We start from the raw sequence: 7,203 nt of genomic DNA on the forward strand, positions 1-7,203 counted from the left end.
CCGAGTTTTGATTTTGTTAAACGGTTAACTTAATCACTCTGCGAAGCACAAACAAGCTTTTTTTAAATCCTTTATATTAAGTTCGCTTGCTTGCTTAGGACCGTGCAAATCTTTCGGTCGTTTTTTAACCCACTTTCCGTGATCCAATCGAGCTGACATTTTGCACACAGACTCGTTGTGCGTGACAATGAATTTTCGTGAAAAATGTTTCAAAAATTTTACACTGTTTAGGGAAAATGTTTTAAATATTTATTTACCAATTGGTTAATGCTGGCACACACTCATCTGACCCATACGTGGCAGCCATCTCAAGCCAGAGGACGAGAGGACTCTAGCCGCCCCGATGCCACGCATATAAAGGATTTATAGTGAAAAACTTTGTTTTTACGGGTTAATTTTTCCATAATAAAGTTTTTTTGGGTTGGATCGCGTGAATAGAAATGTCGTTAAACCCGCCACCTCCCGACACAGCCGATTAGTAAACATAAACAAAACATGCCAATTTGTTACGAGTGTAATGACTTCTCTTGAGATGGCGCTTTATAGAAGACGTTCACTTGACATCAGGCGGAGATCTCACTGCAACAGCCCCGAGTCTCCAGCGCATCTCCCTTTTATATCAACACGAGGCCAAACCCCCTTCTCGGTCATTCTCGCCGATTCTGGACACTCGCTCGACTGGCAGACTCCACCGTCCTCTTCCGTCGCCTGACCACGCTCCCTTCTCGAACATTCCCGTAGCCACCAGTCCCTTCGCACTCGCAGCTGATACCCCTCTCATTACCTCCCATAGCCACTAGTCCCTTCGCACTCGCAGCTGATACCCCCGGCATTACCTCCCGTAGCCACCAGTCCCCGTCACACTCACAACTGATACCCCCGGCATTACCTCCCGTGGCCACCAGTCCCTTCGCACTCACAACTGATACCCCTGTCACTACCTCCCGTGGCCACCAGTCCCTTCGCACTCATGACTCCCCTGTCATTACCTCCCGTGGCCACCAGTCCCTTCACACTCACAACTGACACCCCTGTCATTACCTCCCGTAGCCACCAGTCCCTGCACACTCACAACTGACTCCCCTGTCATTACCTCCCATGGCCACCAGTCCCTTCGCACTCACAACTGATACCCCTGTCATTACCTCCCGGGGCCACCAGTCCCTTCTCACTCACAGCTGACTCCCCTGTCATTACCTCCCGTGGCCACCAGTCCCTTCACACTCACAACTGATACCCCTGTCATTACCTCCCGTGGCCACCAGTCCCTTCACACTCACAACTGATACCCCTGTCATTACCTCCCGTAGCCACCAGTACCTGCACACTCACAACTGACTCCCCTGTCATTACCTCCCGTGGCCACCAGTCCCTTCGCACTCACAACTGATACCCCTGTCATTACCTCCCGGGGCCACCAGTCCCTTCACACTCACAACTGATACCCCTGTCATTATCTCCCGTGGCCAACAGTCCCTTCGTACTCACAACTGATACCCCTGTCATTACCTCCCGTAGCCACCAGTCCCTTCGCACTCACAACTGATACCCCTGTCATTACCTCCCGTGGCCACCAGTCCCTTCGCACTTACAACTGACTCCCCTGTCATTACCTCCCGTGGCCACCAGTCCCTTCACACTCCCAACTGACTCCCCGGTCATTACCTCCCGTGGCCACCAGTCCCTTCGCACTCACAACTGATACCCCTGTCATTACCTCCCGTGGCCACCAGTCCCTTCACACTCACAACTGACTCCCCTGTCATTACCTCCCGTGGCCACCAGTCCCTTCACACTCACAACTGACTCCCCTGTCATTACCTCCCGTGGCCACCAGTCCCTTCGCACTCACAACTGATACCCCTGTCATTACCTCCCGTGGCCACCAGTCCCTTCACACTCACAACTGACTCCCCTGTCATTACCTCCCAGAGCCACCAGTCCCTTCACACTCACAATTGATACCCCCGTCATTACATCCCGTGGCCACCAGTCCCTTCTCACTCACAACTGATACCCCTGTCATTCATAATAAAGGTGTTTGGGTTAGATCGCGTTATTTATAAATGTGTCGCAACCCTCCACCACCTGACATGGCCAATCAGTAAAAAATGTGTCACGTTGACAAAAGACAAATAGTTCACTACTTTAGCCCACCGGTGTGTTGAGTGAATCCACAACATTTACAATTTTGGAGTACGACGTTTCGCTAATAATTACATCCAGCATCATCGGGCAATTTGCCAGAATAGTGAAGCCCTCCACCTGCTCCCAGTCTTAAATAGAGCAGCAGCACGGTGACGTCATCATTTAACCCAAAAAGGTGCAGAGATCAGATTAGTAATCAGTTAATTGTTATGATTAGGAGTCATTTGTAAATTAGTAATTAGTTGTAATGTGTATTTAAAAACTGAACCCAATCAGGTGCAGAAATCAGAGGTGGGTGGGGGGGGGTTATTGTAATTATATAGTAGATTAGTAATCAATTGTTATGATTAGTAATCAGGTGTAGATTAGTAATTAGTTGTAATGTGTATTATTTAATAACTGAATCCAATCACTATAACCAATCAGGTGCAGAAATCAGAGGTGGCGGAGGGGGGGTATTGTAATTATATACGTTAGTAATTAGTCAATTAGTATGTGTTTCCCCAATAAGGAATTGTAACATGTATTATTTAATATGCTTCCAGGCCGCACTAAGCCTGTCGCTGTTAGGAGCGATAAAAGTTATTTGTATTTCTCTCAATTTCAATGGATTCTCTAATTAGTCTTGGCCAGTAAAAATAAGTTTTACACAACACTTCAACGTTATCAAAATCAATTGAGTGGCCTTGTTGGCAAGCATGTTCTGCCACTGCCGACAGTTGTGTTTGAGGTAATTGAATATTTCTTGCGCTGATGTTACATGCCGTCTGTCCAACAGAAGGTGTATATCGGATTAATTGCTGATGTGGCAGATGTTATTTCACTCCTTTACATCATCCCCCCCCTTGCCCCCCTCGAATAAAAATGCAGCCGTCCCAGCTGTCAAATCTATGCAAGCGTGCGCGTATGTGTTGTGACCAACCCATGCACTAACGTAATCACAAGCAGTGACCATGGAAGAGCAACGAACAATAACAATAAACAGTAACAAGGGAAATGTGACGGCGTGAACAAACCGTAATATTAACGAAAAGTGACGCGTCGCGAGCGAGTGTGTGCGGCAGAACCGTCCCCGCGAGTAGAGACGGTTTCGCTCGGGCGTGAATAGTACGCTGAAGGAGTCTTCATCGCTCCGTCCGTGGGCATTAGGCTCTCCGGGCCTGTACATTGCGGGAGGAGGAGGTGTTGAAGCCGGAGGATGGATGCGGCGGGAACCCTCCGGTTCCCGCGGCGGCATTCGACGGCGATGTGGCCCAGGCAGCCGCACTTGTAGCAGGTACGGGAAGGACGCCCTGGCGGCTGACTCAGCCTGGGGCGCCATTCCCGTGCTGATGGCCGCAGGCGAGCGCTCCTTCCCTCCGTTCCCCGGGCGAAGGAGGCCACGCCTGCTCGTCCACAGCCGGCTCCGTTGCACTGGCCGCAACCGCCGGCCAGTCCTTAAGGTTGAGGTGCGCTGGATGCCGCGGGCCACCTGCAGAGAAGTCGGGTCGTCTTCCTCTGCCACCACGAAGGTGACCCCCAACTCCCGAGCCAAGGAGAGAAGCTGCTCCAAGGTGAGGGAATCCAAGGCGACTCTGTCCATGCGAGGGAAGGCAGCGTGCCCCAAGGCAAGGGGTGCACTGCGATACGCCAGCGGCATCTCGTTCTCTCCCCGTCGCCACAGCCTGAATCTTCTCCGAACATTAGATGGGGGATCAAAAATAGCGGCCATCTCGGTGTAGGCACGCGCGAGGGTCGCTCTATCGGACTAGGGCAGGGGTCGGCAACCTACGGCTCCGGAGCCGCATGCGGCTCTTTACGGGCTGCTTCTTGACGATATGTACGTATGTACAGTATGTACTCAGATGCATTGCGGCTCTTGAAATACTGAATTTTGTACCGAATTGGAAAGAAATGGCTCTTCTTGTTATTTTGGTTGCCGACCCCTGGACTAGGGGATGGCGAAAAAAGCGGCTAACGAGTCGTCGTCGAGGGCCATGGGAAGAGCCTGAAGCGCCTCCTGGGATGTTCATCCCACCGAGATGTAGGCAGCCTCGAATCAACGTCGAAAAGCCATCCAATCTCCTCCTGCAGCAGTGAACTGACGCACCGGCGGCAGCTGTCGGAACTTGGGAACGATTTCCACCTGGGTGGCTGCTGCTGCGGCGTGGGCCGATTGCCTGAAATGGCGGACGAGTGGAGCATGGCTGCTGCCCCCGAAATGGCGGGAAGGTCCAGCGCTCCAGTCGCCTCGGTCATGACAGCGGCGGGAAGCGCGTCTTGGCGTGCAGTGGAAGTCGCAGCCATCATCCGCTCAAAAAGATGAGTGGCGGCCGACAGAAATCTTCCCAGGTGACCGGCGATGTCCAGCCAGCTCTGCGGAGGAGGTGGCTGGGCTGGACTCGCCACGCGCTCCTGAGCCGACTGAAGCACGAGTTCCAGCAAGCGGAGCTGTTGGAGGGGCGACGTCTTGCTCGGCGTCATCGTCGGACGACGCAACAGGTGGGTTCTCACGTTTCGTCGCCGATTTGGACATGACGGAGAAGGTTCGTTGGCACTTCTGGCACCAAATGTAGTGTCTTCAAAAATCACTCACACCGACACGTCGTAACAAGTCTCCTGCTTACACTTGATTCACCTGTTCTTGCGCCAGTTGTAGGCACTCATACAACTATCTGTGCGGTCACATACACTCGACTTCTCCCCGCTCTTATCTATTCTGCACCTCACTTATCCTGCACACAGCAGCTCCGCACACAGCGACTCTGTACACAGCGTCTTCGCACACAGCAACACCGCATCTCCACCGCTGCCCTCAGCTACGCTCCCTCAGACCCGCTCGCCCGTCTGTCCCGGGCGGGGGGTTCAGCCAACACCCGCCCGACGACGGCGTGAGGGTCGAGGTCCCGTTGACGGCTGCAGCGGCAGCGGCGAGACGTCTTCACTCTTGGCCCCCGGCAACAACAACAACAACTCCCGACTCTCCCGCACACTCCCGCCTGTAACTCCCTGCCCATCACGAGTCCTCAAGGCCCACGCCACTCGCCCCACCAATCTCTTCTCGTCACCCGTCACCCCCCCCCCCCCACGTCTCCTGGGCGCCAACCGCCGGTCACAGCGCTGCCACCTGTTGGACCTCGGTCGCACCCGCTTCTCGCCTTCTCTCGCACGCGGGTGCCCTCGTCTGTGCAGACCTCGTGGGGCAACGCGCACAACTCTGTTTGACCCCCCCCCCAAGTTAAACCGCTTAAGTGTACGCACCGCGCATTTCTCCCCTCTACGCTAGTGGGGGTTATAACCGGTCAGAATGCAATGTTTACGCAGGGCCGGCCCGAGGCATAAGCGAACTAAGCGGCTGCTTGGGGCCCCCTGGCCACCAGGGGGCCCCCGAATCGTTTTTTTTTTTTTTACAATTAAATGACAATGGGGCTAATATGAAGGGAAAAAACAAAGGTGTGCAGGCTAGGCTATTAGTTAAGAATCCAAGAGCTTTTTATGTGCCTTGCAGTTCTCATACACTAAATCTGACCGTTTCAGATGCGGCTAAAGCATCAACGGATGCTTCTTGTTTTTTTGGAAATGTGGAGAAGCTGTACAATTTGTTCGCTGGGTCCACTCAAAGGTGGGCCATCTTACGGAAGTTTGTTGACATCACCCTCAAGTCCTGGAGTGAGACACGCTGGGAAAGCCGGATAAAAAGTATTGAAGCTTTGCGCTACCAGTCAGAGAAGGTGAGGGAAGCCCTGCTAGAACTGAGAAGTAAAGCGACTGACCCTGTAGTGGCTGTTGAAGCCAACTCCCTTACGGAAGAGATAGGTTCATTTAGGTTTCAGATTTGTTGTGTTGTCTGGTGTGACATTTTGTCTAAAATTAACATCACGAGCAAGCTTCTACAGTCAACCAACATGCAGCTTGATGTAGCGGTTAACCTTGTAAAAAAGAACAAAGGCGAACTTATCAGTTACCGAAAAACAGGCTTCTGTGATGCACAGACATCTGCTAAAGAAATTTGTGAGCGGATGAACACAGAAGCAGTGCTGAAAGAGAAGCGATTGCGTTCTACAAAAAGGCACTTTGCCTATGAGGCTGCAGATGAGCCGATAGTGGACGCTATGAAGAGGCTGGAAGTGTCATTTTTTAATGCTGTAGTGGACCGTAGTATTCTGTCATTGGAGGATAGATTTAAGTCTCTAAGTGAGGTTAAAGAGAACTTTGGAGTGCTGCTCAATTTTAGGGAGCTAGATCAAAAGGTCCGGAGGGAACAATGTGAGCTTCTTGGGGAAAAACTCTCTTGTGGAGAGGAGGCTGATATTGATGGTAGCGCACTGGCAGTAGAGATAGAGAGTCTTCCTGAACTTCCCCAAACTATGATGACTGCCTTTGAGCTTCTCACATACCTCTCACAAAATGAGATGTGTGAGCTTTACCCAAATCTTTGGGTAGCTCTCAGGATAGCCTGCACTCTGCCTGTGTCAGTTGCCTCAGCAGAGAGGAGCTTTTCCAAGCTCAAATTGATAAAAACATATTTGAGATCATCAATGGCCCAGGAAAGACTAAGTGGACTTGCAGTCATTAGTATTAATAACAAAGTTGGCCAAGCAATACCATACAATGATGTCATTAGTGACTTTGCCTCCAGAAAAGCTAGGAAGGAACGATTTTGAGGTCATTGTTGTACAGTTGACATTGTTGAACCCTTGCTGTTCTTATGTTTGCTTTCATTATTTAAGTATCTTTTTTTTTGTAACATTCTATTTTTGATTAGATTAATGTTTGTCTATTTTGGTTTTATTTAAAAGATTGCACATTTAATGCACATTTGCAAATAATTTATTTAATATGTTTTTTGTGACCGTTTGTATTCAGAAGTTTTAATAAAAGAGTGAAGTATTTTAAGTGTTGTTTTTATTTTTTATTAATACATAACCTCACTGTATTCGTTTATAATATTCGCTATAACATTATAGTGTGACATTTGTGTCAATAATCTTCTAGCACAGATGAGTCTGCGTGGTGGGAGGGGGGCCCCCAAATCAAATTCTGCTTAGGGCCCCCAAGAGGCTCGGGCCGGCACTG

At 50.6% G+C, this 7,203-nt stretch overlaps 1 protein-coding gene across 1 annotated transcript in view; it reads right to left on the reverse strand.

The window, feature by feature from the left end:
- Positions 1–7,203, reverse strand: part of TBC1D24 (TBC1 domain family member 24) — a 525,632-nt gene that overhangs the window by 113,867 nt on the left and 404,562 nt on the right. The window lies entirely within an intron of this gene.

This window comes from Lampetra fluviatilis, chromosome 58 (assembly GCF_964198595.1).
Source record: "Lampetra fluviatilis chromosome 58, kcLamFluv1.1, whole genome shotgun sequence".
NCBI lineage: Eukaryota > Metazoa > Chordata > Hyperoartia > Petromyzontiformes > Petromyzontidae > Lampetra > Lampetra fluviatilis.